We start from the raw sequence: 17,009 nt of genomic DNA on the forward strand, positions 1-17,009 counted from the left end.
GAGCAAAACCTACACATGTGATCCCCTGCAAACGGCAATCCCCAGCAAATAATGCATATAATGGAGGATGCTGGCAGCAGACCACATGTGCCACAAAAACATCCTACACAATATGGAATAATGTGTGGATTAGACTTTGAGAATAAATAAATCAATGCATATATTGTAGTGCACCTTTGCAGTGATTTATTTCAAACTGAGTTTTCAAAGATTTTTTTCATGGATGACCTACTTTCTGGTGAACTTGTGCTTGGTAAAATGATAGAAGGCCCCAGTGGCCAAGTCATCAGATAAAAAAAATCCTGGAAAACCCCTTTAAATAAAGACATATCATACATATGGCAAGTCCTTGATGTTGCATGATATAATTTATTGTCCATAATGATATAATTCATCAACTTTTGGTGCCACAAATTAATTCATAGCATTTAACACTGTCATATGGAAGCAATACTTCTATAGTAGCAAGATTCATATGATAACAGAATCATGGTATACATGGTTAGGATACATTATTTAATCACTGTTTATGTCCTGAAGCTTGAGGGGTTAGCCTGTTTCTGCTGAATCCATAGGTAGAAGCCTACAGTATATCCAGTTTGTAACGCTCCAACGGGTGTGGACCCACTGTGCCACTTACCAGTTTGGCTTTGGGCCAAACTTGGTAGCGGAATCTAAGTGTTCCCCTGGTCTTCACCCTTTATCCCGCTCAGGGCCGGCGTCATAACCTGGCATCCCCGGGCAAGTGCCGGGGCCCAATGCTCCTGGGGACGCCCACTGAGCTGCTATGAGCACTTCCATCAATACAGATGGGAGCTCTCACTGCTGTCATTTCACTTACGCAGTACCCCCCTGGTGGGCCCTCTGAGCTGCAGAGACTCAGACACGCCCCCTGAGCTGCAGAGACTCAGAACACGCCCCCTCTACACAGGACACACGCTGCCTGAGGAGAGAGACAGAGGGCTGGAGCTGTGAGTGAGTCTGCACTGTGACTGTCTCTTGTCTGTGGGACAGAAGGAAAGGGGGGGACTCTTCGATCGGCTGCCGCTTCATTCTATTTAGTTGTATTACTGTTTCATTAAGCAGTTTGTCTCCTGCCCCCCCCCCCCCACATCTGCCCTCCCCCTTTCCTGTCCTATCTCATCCTCATGGGGCCCCTGCTGTCTCCTTTCCTCCCTCATGTATCCAGAGCTCCTGTCCCACCCTCCTATCTCCTATTGCTGCCCTGCACAGACCTCCTGCCCCTACTTCTTGTATGAATCCCCCTCAGAGCCCCTTCCCCCTACTTGCTGTGTCCACCCCTCCTGTCCATCCAGGGCCCCTGTCTCACTCCTCTGCCTCTCATTATGGTGGCATCTGAACAGCATTCACCATAAGGACCTGTACTGTGCCCTCTTATACCCTTTTATCCGGTCACTGTATGGTGGTTTTATCATTGTATGGCGGTGTTATCACTATATGGCGGTGGTATCCAATAACTGCATGGCCATAACTGTATCCCCTTCCATGCCCACGCCATCCTTTTTTAGACCTGGCATGAGCGGGAAAAGATACAGATTGCGGTGCTAAGGACCTTTGTGCCACAATCTGTGTCAGAAATACGCCTAAGGCTACTTTCACACCTGCGTTTAGGTGCGGATCCGTCTGGTATCTGCACAGACGGATCCGCACCTATAATGCAAACGCTTACATCCGTTCAGAATGGATACGTTTGCATGATAATGCAAACGGATCCGTTTAGACTTTACATTGAAAGTCAATGGGGGACGGATCTGTTTGAAAATTGAGCCATATTGTGTCAACTTCAAACGGATCCGTCCCCATTGACTTACATTGTAAGTCTGGACGGATCCGTTTGCCTCCGCACGGCCAGGCGGACACCTGAACTCTGCAAGCAGCGTTCGGGTGTCCGCCTGCTGAGCGGAGGACAAACGCTGCCAGACTGATGCATTCTGAGCGGATCCGCATCCACTCAGAATGCATTCGGGCTGGACGGATCCGTTCAGGGCCGCTTGTGAGAGCCTTCAAACGGAACTCACAAGCGGACACCCGAACGCTAGTGTGAAAGTAGCCTAACATAGACGTATTTCTATATAATAAATGACCCCCTAATTGTATTATTATTCGGGGGTAGGGCTAATATCTTTATAGTATATAGACTCTAGTGTATTATACTGTGCCCAGTATTTCCCAGTAGAAAATGATCCTTGGGAAGCACAGTCCTCATCCCTGACCACCAGGACCAGGCAGCGCTCTGTCAGTACATGGCGGCCTCCCCTCTCCGCCATGCTGCTCCGCTGTGTACTGGGGCTTATTCTGACACTAGGGCTGAGTTCACATCCCATTTGTGCCATCCATTTAATGTATACCAAAAATGTCTGCGTTACCAGATGCCTCAGACTGATGCCGTACAGTGGCGTCCATTCACCATACAGTTCCATTGTAAAAAGACATATACGTTAACGTATGCATTTTTTACTTGACTCTGCAGGATACAAAAACGTGGAGTGCTGCACATTTGTATACATCAAACCGATAGGAAAAACGTGATGTGAACACACATTGGGGGGGAGGGGGGGCGTACTAAAATTTGCTGTGGGGCCCAGTCAGTTCTACCTATATCACTGCACATCTCCTTCTCTGCTCCAGGCCTGGCTCACTGCTGCAGCGGGCCGGAGGAGAGAAGGAGTGCAGGGAGCTGCGGTTAGTGAATGACAGGACCACCAGCTCCCCAGCAATGATAGGTATGTGAGGGGGCCACTGGGGGGTCATTCATCACACTGTGAGGGCCCCTTACACAGTATAATGACTCCCAGTGCCCCCCATTTAGTATAACGATCCCCATTGACCCTCCATTTAGCATAATGACCACCAGAGCCCCCATTAAATATAATAACCCCTCGTGCCCCCTCCATACAGTATAACCCCCAGTGTGGGGGCGACTGGGGGTCATTATTCTGAATGGAGGGTCACTTTGGGGTCATTATACTGTGAGGGCCATTTACATAGTATAATGACCCTCAGTGTCCCCCATTTAGTATAATGACCCCCAGAGCCCCCTCCATATAGTATTCCCCCAGTGTGGGGGCTACTGGGGGTCATTATTCTGAATGGGGGCGACTGGGGGTTATTATTCTGAATGCAGGGCCACAGGTGGTCATAATACAGTGGGGGGGGGGAATTGGGGGTTCATTATACTGTGTGAAGGGCCACTAGTAGTCATTATACTGTGTGAAGGGCCACTAGTAGTCATTATACTGTATAGGGGCCACTGGGGGGTCATTCATCACACTGTGAGGGCCCCTTACACAGTATAATGACTCCCAGTGCCCCCCATTTAGTATAACGATCCCCATTGACCCTCCATTTAGCATAATGACCACCAGAGCCCCCATTAAATATAATAACCCCTCGTGCCCCCTCCATACAGTATAACCCCCAGTGTGGGGGCGACTGGGGGTCATTATTCTGAATGGAGGGTCACTGTGGGGTCATTATACTGTGAGGGCCCTTTACATAGTATAATGACCCCCAGTGTCCCCCATTTAGTATAATGACCCCCAGAGCCCCCTCCATACAGTATTCCCCCAGTGTGGGGGCTACTGGGGGTCATTATTCTGAATGGAGGCGACTGGGGGTTATTATTCTGAATGCAGGGCCACAGGTGGTCATTATACAGTGGGGGGGGGGGATTGGTGGTTCATTATACTGTGTGAAGGGCCACTAGTAGTTATTATACTGTGTGAAGGGCCACTAGTAGTCATTATACTGTATAGGGGCCACTGGGGGTCATTATACCATGTGGGAGCCACAGGGGGACAATGTAAAAAAAATGCCTCATGGGGGCCCACTGGGATTTATCGCCCAAGGGCCCACATGAACCTAGAGCCGGCCCTGATCCTGCTCCAAGATGCGGAAGCTGGTCTTAGCTGCAGGGGAGACACCAGGTCGCTACCGCAAGAGTGGTCCCAGTTAAGTGGCAGCTGGCCAAGCAGGCCAGAACGCCCCAATGTAAGCACTGGGGATGCAGGCAGGTGGAGCGAGCTGGATGGAAGAAGCACAGCAGCAGAGTCAGATAAGGCAGAGCTGAGTTAGTGATTAAGCAGAGCTGAATAGCTCAGGTGCAGAAGGTGTAACAAGCTGAACAACAGACAGAGGAGTGGTCGACAATAAGAATCATACACTTCAGGGCAGCGAGGTAAAGGAGGATCAGGCAGAGACGAGGTCAGGATACAGGCTAAGGTCGGAAGCAGGATAACAACACAGGAACTACGAGCTGGAACCTTCGCTGTAGAAAACTACAATATTGCTCAGGCATCACAGGAAGGGGGAAGCACCCTTATAAAGGTGGTGCCTGGCCGGGATCGGAGAGAATCAGGGGCGTGCATGAAGCCTTAAAGAAACAGGACAGGTGAAACTGAAGCTGTCGCCGCCTGCGACAGTGCTAAGAGCGGGTCTGGAGCCTGCAGCAGAGAGGAGGAGCCTTGTCTGCAGTTCGACTGAGGTACTGGTGGCTGCCCGACTGTTTATGGAGGGTAGACAGGGACTGGGGGTCCCCTTCCCCTCCCTTTCTAGTTCCTTAGGGCACTTGTATGGCCCTAGTTTGGGAGTTTAGGGTTTAGGAGTTAGGAAGGGTTAACAGTTTGCATGGCAGGAAGAGGAGGCGGGTAGCGGGAGGGTACTTATGTGCTGTTCCCGCCTATCCTCTTCCTCTTTATCGGAAGCGCGGTGCCTGGTGAGTCGCATCGGCGCTCTGTCCGCATAAGAGGGAGTGATGGCCACGGGTGATGCCCGTCTGAGGGAGGTCTTGTTGGCATACATGGCGGAGGGAGGTGAGGGATGGCTGCCCTCGTTTTTATGTAGCCTGGGTTCTCCTGATCCCTCACCCCCTTCTGTCATTGCGCCGGCTGCCGAGGTTTCGGTGCGGCCGTGCGGTGACTCGTTCGCTTCTGCATGGGGCAGGCGGTCCTCCCGACTTACCCGCCCCCCCGTGCGTCTCGGCCATAGCCCCCTCCTTTCCCGCTTACCTTAGGCGCTCAGTTCAGCGCTGCAGCAGGGTTGCTGGGGATTCAGTCTGCCAGCTCCGTGCAGAGGGCTGTAGCTCCGCCCCTTCCCCCCACAGCCTCCGGTGCTTCCCTCCTCACACGAGGTCAGTGGAACTTTGTGTGCGCACGCAGGCAGCAGGATGGGGTCTCAGGTTAGCAGCTCGTCTCCCCAGAGTCTCCCCCTTACCCCCCCCCCTTCCACTCAAATCACTGAGCCCCATGCCATTAATGACCAAAAGGCGGGATTAAGTTCCCACAGCTCCTTTCCTGGCCATGCTGCCTGCAGTGACCCCTGGTGTTGCTGATGTGCCTGTTCCCCCTATCACTGCACTGTCTCAGCCGATCGCGCCCCCTCCCCCTCCAGCCCCCAGACGGTCGCGTGCCCACTGAGGGAGGTCCAGCTCTTCATCCTCCTCTCGCGAGAGCCGGAGGCACCATGGATCCCACAGGCGCAGGTCACGTCGCAGGTCCGGTGACTCAGCCTGGAGCAGGCGATCCAGATCCTCCAGGTGGCGGTCCTCGGAGGGGTCCGTTGCCGCGGTGGGGGAGTTTGTGCGCCGTGCACGGGTTCAGCGCAATAGAGGACGTCTGGTCAGTCTTCCAGGGCTCAGAGCCTGGTCAGTCGCGGCATCTTCTCTTCAGCCTGTGGTTCCCGTGCCTGGTCCCGCGGTAGCGCCAATACTGCCTCCGTCCGGTGAGTACCAATTTACGGGTGCATGAGAAGCGGGTGGTGGAGGTTCGGATATGCCTGCACTGTTAAAACTGCTAGTGGATCGTTTACAGCTTACTACTGACCAGTCCCATCCGCCTCCTTCTGCTAAGCCAGCTCCGGTGTTAGCGGGGGTGCATAAAGATTTGTGTTTTTGTGGGGTTAGTTTTTTGGGTGCCCATTTAGACGAGGCCGTTCGAGAGAAGGTTTGGGCTAATCAATATGTGGATAGGCATATCAGTGGATCAACATACCGTTGACAAGGAGAGGCATTTTGCGGACAAGCCGTATGAGAGCAGGCCCAAAGTCGCCAGAACCATGAATAATTGGTTGCAGGCTTTTTCGGTATCGGGTTGCATTATGGGTCAGCGTCACAACGTGCGTTGTTCTGAGTTGTTTGTTTATCAGGATATCATTTATAGCGCCTACAAATCCCGTGGGGGCAGCGCCTGGTGACGCTATGATGAGGAATTTAGGCGCCGCCTGGCTTTGCAGACGGAGACAGGTTGGGGGGTTAAGGCCATGGATGTGTGGCTGAGACTGATGGTGTCACAGAGACCACCCCCCTTTCCAGGGGCGGCCACTGGTTCAGGGGGATCTCCTTCGCCGGGACCAGTGGCCGTCCGCCGACCCGGGTCGTGCTAGTTATTTAATGAGGGTAACTGCAGGTTCACAGGGCTGTGCAGATTCAAACACAAGTGCTCGGCCTGCGGCGGTTCCCACCCGGCAAAAAAATGCCCCCGCCCGCCAATTAAGCTTTCCAGGAAGCTCAAACATGGGGGTCAGAAGGACTCCGGTAAGTGTAGCAGAGATGGGCCCCTGGCTAGACAGATACACCCAATAGGCAGGCAGCTGCTCCGCTCCGTGTTGGTTTTTCATTTGTTTTTTTCATCCCTTTTGTTCTGAACTGGTCCCCGTTTTTTTTGGATAACCTGAAATCATCCCGCGACCTCCCTGAAGTCTTCAGGGAGAAGGTATGTAAGGAAGTTTCTCTGGATAAGATCCGAGGTCCGTTTACTGAATTGCCGTTTCCTAATCTGAGAGTCTCCCCTTTGGGAGTGGTCCCTAAAAGAGAGCCAGGCAAGTTCCGGTTGATCCATCATCTCTCTTACCCTAAGGGTTCGTCAGTTAATGATGGCATCACTCCTGAGAATGCGTCTGTGTCTTTTGTATCCTTTGACCGGGCGGTTGCGTTGGTCAGGGATGCGGGTAGGGGGGCCCTGCTGGCTAAGTCGGATATCGAATCGGCTTTTCGGCTTCTTCCTCTTCAGCCTGATTATTTCCATTTGTTGGGTTGCTGCGTTGATGGCTTTTTTTATTACGACACGTGCCTCCCTATGGGTTGTTCTATTTCTTGGAGTGGGTCGTTCGTTATGAGTCAGGTTCTATGTCAGTTTTGCCTTATTTGGACGATTTTCTTTTTGTTTCCCCTGGTAGTGGTGGTGGTTGCTTATCCCTGTTAACTATTTTTCTTGAAAGGATGGCGCAATTTGGGGTTCCCATTTCAGATGAGAAGACTGAGGGCCCAGTCACACGACTGTCGTTCTTGGGCATTGAAATTGACACGTTGGATATGGTTTTCAGGTTGCCACCGGAGAAGTTACAGAAGCTCATGGGGTTGATTGATGATTTTCTGTCAGTTAGGAAGGTTACCTTGCTGCAGCTTCAGTCCCTGTTAGGTCTGTTATGTTTTGCATGCCGAGTTATGCCCATGGGCCGGGTTTTTGCCCGCCGCTTGTCGTTGGCCACACGGGGTGTTAAATCTCCGCGGCACCACATCCGGCTCTCCAAGTCCCTGAAAGACGACTTGGGGGTCTGGAGGTCTTTTTTGTTGTCTTACAATGGCCACATGTGTTATATGTTCAAGGAGATTTCTAACGCCGAGTTTGCTTTGTTTTCGGATGCATCTGGGTCTTGTGGTTTCGGGACCATTCTGGGGAAGGACTGGTGCGCTGCTGAGTGGCCTGAGTCGTGGCGGTCTTCGGTGGACAGCAACTGATGTCGCTGGTCAGATCCTCGGTTTCTCCTGCTACTTGGCAGGCACACGGTAAGGCATGGGATCAATGGTGGGGGATGGTGGGTACACGAGATGTTTGCGCTAGAGATGACCTGCGGCTGGAGGTGACTGTTGAATGGCTGTTGTACTTGCGATCCATGCGTGTTTCTGCAGCGGTGGCGCAGTGTCGACTGTCGGGCATTGCTTTTCACTTTAAGCTGCGGGGATGGCCGGATGTTACCAAGCAATTCGTTATTCGGCAGGCTTTAAAGGGTTGGAGGAAGGAGTATGTTTCCCGGGAAAGTCGACGGCTGGTCTCTTTTAGCTTACTCGGCAGGCTTATTTCCCTGCTTCCCAAGGTTTGCTCATCTCCCTTTGAAGTTGCCCTGTTTTTGGGCTGTTTTAGTTTGGCCTTTGTTGTTGCCCTTAGGGTCAGCGAGTTGGTTGCCCCTTCCGGTCGTAAACCAGGGGGGCTTTTTAGTAGTGATGTTGTCCTGGGGAATGATTCACTCAGGATCGGGGTTCGGCGTTCAAAAATGGACCAATTTGGTAAGGACGCCTGGATTCCCCTCCACCCGGTTCCTGGCGTGTCATGCCCTGTTCATCTGATATCTCAGTATAGTTCTTTGTGTTCTCCTGGCTGCAATTTCTTTGCGCATGCGGACGGCTCCCCTCTTACCAAATTTCAATTTGTCTCGATTTTCAAGTCTTGTTTAGCGTAAAGTGGTATTGATCCCAAGGAATTTGGGACTCACTCTTTTCGTATTGGGGCTGCTACAGAGGCTGCCAGGGTGGGTTTACCTGAATCGGAGATTATGAGGATAGGTAGATGGAAATCGGCCTGTTTTGCGGGGTACATCAGACCGGACCTTTTGTTGTAAAAAAAAAAAAAAAAAAAAAATTTTTATTGATTGATATATAGTGCTATCTTCCGTTCTAACAGTTTTTTCTTACAGGTTCGGGCAGGCCGGCGGTGTGGCTAATCGGCCATTCCTATGTTTTTGGGCGGCGCAACGAGCCGAATGTAGACCTGGCGGGAGATCACTCGGTTTCCGGGAGGTGGAGGTGTCGTGGAGAGGAATTCGTGGTCTCCGGTGGTTGCTTTTGGGAACTGGTGTTGGTTTGGTCGGAGATTGTTCCACGGGTGGTTTGGCACAGTGACAGGGACGGAGAGGCTATAGAAAGATGCAGGCGGACGGTGAATTTGCGTGTTTCCCGTTTGATCAGATCCCGGGGGGGTGTGGTTGTTCGGCACCGCCAGTTGGAAGGGGACAACCGTTCTTTAATGAGACCTGACGGTATCCATTTGACTGATATTGGGCTAGATATCTTCCTTTCGGGCCTTCAGGATGGGGTGGAGCAAGCCATGTTCTTGTTGGGTGGTGGTCGGAGCCCTGTTTGAGGGCAGGTCTCCTCCGTACTGTAACTGAAAAGTTATTAATGATGGGTTTGGCGAAATCTGCTCGTTGGGAGGCCAGCGGCTGGCAGTTCGCATGGTTTTATACTGTTGCCGTTTTTATGAATAATAAATATAGCTGTGGCCGACTACCACCCAGCAAAAAAGAGGTTAAAAGAAAGAACGTGGTCAGTGTCCTTATTTGGGGATGGTTGTAAGTAAGAGCCAGTGTGGGTAGGGGGTCCCCTCCCCCCTCCCTCATCCTTTGGTTATTACCAACAGTCATAGCAGGATGTGCTGCACGCTGGCAGCTGCTAACTGCCATTGTTAAGCAGCTACTTTTAATGTGTGATTATTGGGTTGTAGATACTCATGGGAAAAAGCATCCAAAAGGAGGTCACCTTTTCCATCTTGACTTTGGTGACGTTATCTAATCTTTCACATAATATACCCTATGTGTTATACATGACTAAAACCTGATACTTTACTTCTTCCAGAAAATGTAGAATAATTCCTTAAATAACTGTGTGTGCATCCTCATAGATCAGATATTTGATATGTTTAGTCATTTGATATTTGACATTTGATATGTTTAGTCATTATTTAACAGGCGGCTGGACTTTGCTAAGGATATCACTCTTCACATCCAAGGAGAATACAATTTTCTTCTCCTTGTACCATCAGTCACTTCATTATATTTCTGCCCTTTCAACAAAATGTAATTCGTTTTAGTTTTACAGTACAGCTATGAGACCAAATCAATGAACATGCCATAGTCACTGACTATGAGCTGAAATCTGGTAAAATAGCAGATCACATTATCAACAAAAAAAAGTCTCTGCACTACCATCACAATCTATCTATCTGTCTATCTATCTGTCTATCTATCTGTCTATCTATCTGTCTATCTATCTATCTGTCTATCTATCTATCTGTCTATCTATCTGTCTATCTATCTGTCTATCTATCTGTCTATCTATCTGTCTATCTATCTGTCTATCTATCTGTCTATCTATCTATCTGTCTATCTATCTGTCTATCTATCTATCTATCTGTCTGTCTATCTATCTGTCTATCTATCTATCTGTCTATCTATCTGTCTATCTATCTGTCTATCTATCTGTCTATCTATCTGTCTATCTATCTGTCTATCTATCTGTCTATCTATCTGTCTATCTAATTCCAAGAAGTTGCAGCACTCCCAGAAATTTCCAAAAATGGTATTTATTTTTTTACTTAAACATGTTGTCACGGTGGGTAGTGGGGGAAACTCCCCACCGTACAATGTGGGGAAAATAAGGTAGCAGCTAGACCTGGAAACAGGGAAAAGGGGGCTGGAAACCAACTAAGCATCCCTAAATCCTATCCCTGACCTCCTGACTGTATGAGCCGCCCTCTATGGTAGGGGGCTGATACTCTCGAACCTGGGCCCTACTGACCCTAACGGTCCCTGCAATATGGCATCAGAAGGTGGAGACAAGCGATTCTTTCAAGACACGGAGGAACCGGAGTCTCCAGCAGGCCTAGCAACAAAGGGGAAGAAATCAGCCAGCAGTGGATGACATGACAGGTGTCCAGTGGCAGAAAACAACACTGCCAACAGGACCAACATAGACACCTACCTGACACAGCTGCAACAGGAACTAGAGCCTTCCACGCCGCTACCACGGGATCCTGGTAATGTGCATAGGCCCAAACACACACACCAGGCAAGACCCAGCACGAACACCAAACACAGAATCTAGTAGAAACAAACTGGACCACCATGCGTTATTAAACCATGCGGCACCAGGCTGCGCTGCTTCTAGTTCCCCCTCCAGGGAATTCCAGGGCCCCCTTCCGGAGGTATAGGACATACAAAGGATATGTCTGGCATCCATGCTGACATGAAACACCAAACCAGTTATAACAACAAAGGCACAAAGGGGTGACATCATAAAACATAAGGTGACATCCAGGGGTGGGATTCAAATTTTTAACAACAGGTTCCCTACTCAGCGGTGGATACGCAGCGCGTCACGAGTCATGACACATATTTACATACACCATATATATGCAACACAGTCACGACATATTTACATACACCATATATACACTACACACAAATACACTATATATACACTACACACATACCACTCAACTTTTAAAAAGCCTTAGGCCCCCTCTTTGTTATTACTGTAATGGCCCCCTCTTTATTATTATTATAATGGCCCACTCTTTATTTTTAATGTAATGGCCCCACTTTATTATTAATATAATGACCCCCTCTTTTTTATTAATATAATGGCCCCCTCTTTATTGATAATATAATGGCCCCCTCTTTATTATTAATATAATGGCCCCCTCTTTATTATTAATATAATGGCCCCCTCTTTATTATTAATATAATGGCCCCCTCTTTATTATTACTGTAACGGCCCCCTCTTTGTTATTACTGTAACGGCCCCCTCTTTATTATTATTATAATGGCCCACTCTTTATTTTTAATGTAATGGCCCCCACTTTATTATTAATATAATGACCACCTCTTTTTTATTAATATAATGGCCCCCTCTTTATTATTAATATAATGGCCCCCACTTTAATAACAAAGAGGGGGCCATTACATTAATAATAAAGAGGGGGCCATTATATTAATAATAAAGAGGGGGCCATTACATTAATAACAAAGAGGGGGCCATTACATTAATAACAAAGAGGGGGCCATTATATTAATAATAAAGAGGGGGCCATTACATAGTGGAGTACCGCTTAAAAAAGCTGCTCTTACTCTGTGGGCAAAATAGATGTGTTTCCCTGTGTGTGGCCACCTTAAATATTGTCATCAACCCCATCCATAACTCTTGTTTGGCTAAAAGAATCTAAACATTGGGTCAGGATGAGGGGAAGGTGGAGTAGGCACCTGCTTAGGAGAAATAATTAATACTTACCTCTCTCTCCTTCACAGCTTGTGGCATCCTGGTACAGGCGGTCACCAATGCCTCGCTCACTGTGCCTTCCCGCGCCGCGTCATCGCGTCATCTCGCGAGATCCACCGCAGGAGGTCACAGTGAGGTACGTGACTAAGTCCTGCGTCGCACCTCAACTGAAGCCGCTCCCCCGGCCCCTCCTCACTTCGCCTGCCCAGCTGCCCTGCACAGTGCGCGTCACACAGGGCCTCTCCTCTCGGCTTCCGCTCCGCCCCCACCCCTATAGCTACGCCACTGGTGCAGGCGCAGCTGCAGGACCGGGTCGGGATCCCTGCTTCTCACCGGTCCTGCGAACCGCCTGTAATTTTAACAAACGGTTCGGCAGAACCGGAGAGAACCGGCTGGATCCCATGCCTGGTGACATCGATGTTCCATAAGGTGGCCCTCAAGGACTGGGCAGATGTAATAGCACCAGCTCCTCAAGACTCCTAAAGACAATCTGACCTCAGGCTCACAACAATAAGAGCCAAGAGGCCACACCCAGCTCCACCTTGCACACACCTTAACCCCATACACACCAGAAATGGGAACGGAAACAGCCTTAAAGGGGAAGTGCACATGCATGCATAACAAACAACACGTTGCCACCGGCAACAAACATGCATGGTGAAAGTGTCACAGCAAACTACCACCAAGCCGTGACACATGTAACCAGTGGGCCAAATTTTATCTGAATGGCTTATCTGAGTTGGTAACAAACTGCCCAAGGGTGGGAAATCTAATAAAACAATAAAAGATGTGTTACTTACTTGTTTATTTCCCCATTGCTCCAGCACCACTACATTAGTCCTCCCTACTGCTCTCCATATACTTAGCTGCAGCGGTGACCTACTTGTATACCCATGTGACTTCTGCAATCAATCACTGGCCTCAGCCGTCTTGTGCTGTGTACCATTGAGGCCAATGTTTGGCTGCAGTAGTCATATGGTTATATGGGCACGTCACCATAGGAGACAAATAAACAGAGACTGGGGGGGTGGGGTTCATAAATACAGAGCAATAACTCTGGAAATGGGAATAAATGGGTAATAGTATTTTTTTTTTTTATCACATTCCCTCCTCCAGACAGATTTTTGTCCAACTCAGGAACCCCTACAAGTTGCCTGAGTTGGGCAAAATAACAGAGGTACTAGGATGGTAATGGTTAAAATAATAAAAAAGAACCCAGAGAAAAGAGCAACAAAGAAATTAGAGAATGTAGTGAGAAAAAGAAAACTTTCTTTGGGAAAAAGTTGAGCTTTCAGCATTATTTCTCTGAGTGTATAATTTGCCTCCTATTGTTTTTAATAGGAAAACCGTGCTTTAGTTGGTACATTATCTACATGGAGACACGGAAATCACAGCGAGCATCTACACATAGATTAGCTCCATTAAACGGGGGGCCAATACATGGTTAGATCCACATAATAACAAACTCCAAATCTGGAGCAGAAATCCAGGGGACACCATATTTCCAACCTGTATTTTTGTCACGAACCAGCGGGTGTGAACCCACTTTGCCATGTGTCCTACCTCCTCTAAGGGCGTTGTCTAAGTGAACACCTCGTTCTTCACAGTACCCCTGATGGTGGGGATAGACTTTCCCGAGGGGATGATTGGCACACGAGGCAGCAATAGTTCAGGGCAGGCAGCACAGGTACAGGTCAGGCCATCCGGGTCGACCCAAGGAGAGTTAAGGCAGCAGGCAAGGATCAAACAGGTAACAGAGTCCAGGAACACTAGCAGAGATATCAGCAACCTTTGCAGGACGTATATACATGCAAGAGGGCTAGGATTGGTCAGCGAGGTCACATGATCTAACCCATAAAGCACAGGAAGTGACGCGCACCAGTCTTTAAGGAAGTGATGCAGGGAACAAGCAGCAAGCATGCAGTGGCCAGGGCTGAAAGGAAACTGTGGAGAAGATCCCAGAATAAACAGTACCTACAAGGACAGAGCCCAGGACTGTAGTGGTGAATGAGAAAGCACTGGCAGCAGATCACCGCTGAACATGGTGCCGGGGATCACGGCGGTAAGCAGAATAACAATTTTGTTATTTGAACATACTTTTTAGCATAGTCAGGGTGCTGAATCTCCTTAAAGATTACTGGAAGTACTCCATGGTACTGAGACTTATTGGCAATGTTCCAAGGCAAACAAATATGCAGCTTTAGTCCCTCCCAATGAGCACCATACATGTGCGGTGTAGCAGGAAGTGAGCTTACGTATTGTGCCGTACATGTACAATGCTACAAAAAATGGTCACCGTGTGATTAGGCAGCCAGCCATCTTAGTCAAAGGCAGAAGGAGTTTGTACCTCCCCCTTGCAGCCCTGATCACTGTGATTGGCCAGTCAGTAAGGGGGCTGCAGGTAGGCTCTGATGGGGGTGACTGGTGCTGTACAGGACAGCACCAATCACTCACAAGGTTACATAGGGGTTATCGTGTTTGGCGTCCCCTTTAGTTGCTGTCATTAGATGGTATGGCATACCAGTGAAGAATATCACTAGAGGGGCCATATAGAATAGTAAAAGCTTGGCAGCCATTTCAGTTGGTGACTAGTGATGAGCAGCAGGGGCAATATTCGAATTCGCAATATTTTGCAAATATTTTGTAGAATATTCGTCATATATTATAAATTATTTTATTGATTGTGAAAATCGGCAATGAAATATTCGCATAATGCGCGCGCTATAAAGGCGTGGCTCACTTTTGCTACATTTTCCAAGCTGCTAGAAGTTTCCTGAGACTGGACAAAATGGTTAGCACGGTAGAACATTAAAAATGGCTTTATATGCATATAGAGTGCGCCAATATATTCACGATTGCGCTAATCGGCACTAATGATGCAAATATGTTGGCGCTATACATGAAACTTCACATTTTAGCAGGTCTGCATGTATGTATGGACAGCAGAACTTATCACTCCACTGCAACAGCTACACTATATCACGATATAACCTACACTGACTATCTGTATTATATATATATAAGCTATCTAACTATCTATCTAATGTAATGAGTGAAAAGTACAGAGCACAGCAATGACACTGCTCTCTCTTTCATAACTTACAAAAAACCTGTAGAAAATGGCTGCTGGGGAGGTTCTTATATAGTAAGGGGTAGGCAACTTTCCTATTGGTTGCTAGGGATGTTGCTAAGCTCAGACAAAGACATTGCAGCCTTCTCATTGGCCCACAAGCAAGAAGCAGGGAGGGATCATGGGTTCAGATGAAAAAAATCTAGACTATTCGAAAATACGAATATATCTCACTATATTCTAAATATTCGCAAATTCTCAAAGTGCCGATATTCGCGCCCAACACTATTGGTGACTGCATGCTCACTGTGCCCCTCTGTGCTGTGTGCTGCCTGCTGGGACTTGTGCTCCACTGCTACTCATTGTGATCTACTGCCCTATCTAAAGTACTGCTGCAGTGTTCAATAATCTAATTATACATTTGCAGCAGTTCCAAGATCCCTAATCCCTTATTCCTTAATCCAGATCCATGTCCCTAACCATCACTGATCAGCACCCGTGCTCAGTTTTTAGCAGGCTTTTTTCATCCATGCTAATTTTTAGCAGTCTTCTGTTTCTATTAGTGTTGATCACGAATATTCGAATTTCGAATTTGTATCGCGAATATAGGTACTTCGAAAATTCGCAAATATTTCGAATATAGTTATATATATTCGTAATTTCGAATATTCGATTTTTTTCAGATTTTTTTTTTCCTAAATTTTTTTTTTCAGATTTTTTTTTTTTTTATCAGTACACATGATCCCTTCCTGCTTCTAGCTTGTGGGCCAATAAGAAGGCTGCAATATACTTGACTTTAGGAGTAGTGATGAGCGGCAGGGGTCATATTCGAAAATGCACGATTTTTTTTCTTGTGTAATATGCGAATTTTCGTAATTCGAATTTTCGGATTCAAATTTTTTTTATTGAGAATTTTTAAACTTAGACAAAGAAGATGATAGCACTATATTAGCTAAATTGCTCTATATTCGTTTTTTTCGAATATTCGCTATATTGCTATATATTCTTGTTTTAGAATATTACAAATATTCGAAAAAATGAAGTTATAGCAATATAGCGAATATTCGAAAAAAACGAATATAGAGCAATTTAGCTAATAAAGAAGATTATAGCACTATATTAGCTAAATTGCTCTATATTCGTTTTTTTTTTCGAATATTCGCTATATTGCTATATATTCTTGTTTTAGAATATTACAAATATTCGAAAAAACTAAGTTATAGCAATATAGCGAATATTCGAAAAAAAACGAATATAGAGCAATTTAGCTAATAAAGAAGATTATAGCACTATATTAGCTAAATTGCTCTATATTCGTTTTTTTTTCGAATATTCGCTATATTGCTATATATTCTTGTTTTAGAATATTACAAATATTCGAAAAAACTAAGTTATAGCAATATAGCGAATATTCGAAAAAAACGAATATAGAGCAATTTAGCTAATATAGTGCTATAATCTTCTTTGTCTAATAGTTGTAATTTTTTTCTCATCTGAAGTTCAGATTGGAAAAAAATTACAACTATAAAAAAAAAGATTATAGCACTATATTAGCTAAATTGCTCTATATTTGTTTTTTTCGAATATTCGCTATATTGCTATATATTACGAATATTCGAAAAAACTGTTATAACAATATAGCGAATATTCAAAAAATCGAATATAGAGCAATTTAGCTAATATAGTGCTATAATCTTCTTTGTCTAATAGATGTAAATTGAAAAATTCGCAAGAAAAATTTGAATCCGAAAATTCGAATTACGAAAATAGCGATATAGTGTAGCTGATTCTGCTGTCCATACATACATGCTACAGACATAGTGCTGTGATGTCACAAGTGCACAACAATACATAGTGAACCAATCAGTAATATGT

Source organism: Bufo gargarizans, chromosome 2 (genome assembly GCF_014858855.1).
Source record: "Bufo gargarizans isolate SCDJY-AF-19 chromosome 2, ASM1485885v1, whole genome shotgun sequence".
NCBI lineage: Eukaryota > Metazoa > Chordata > Amphibia > Anura > Bufonidae > Bufo > Bufo gargarizans.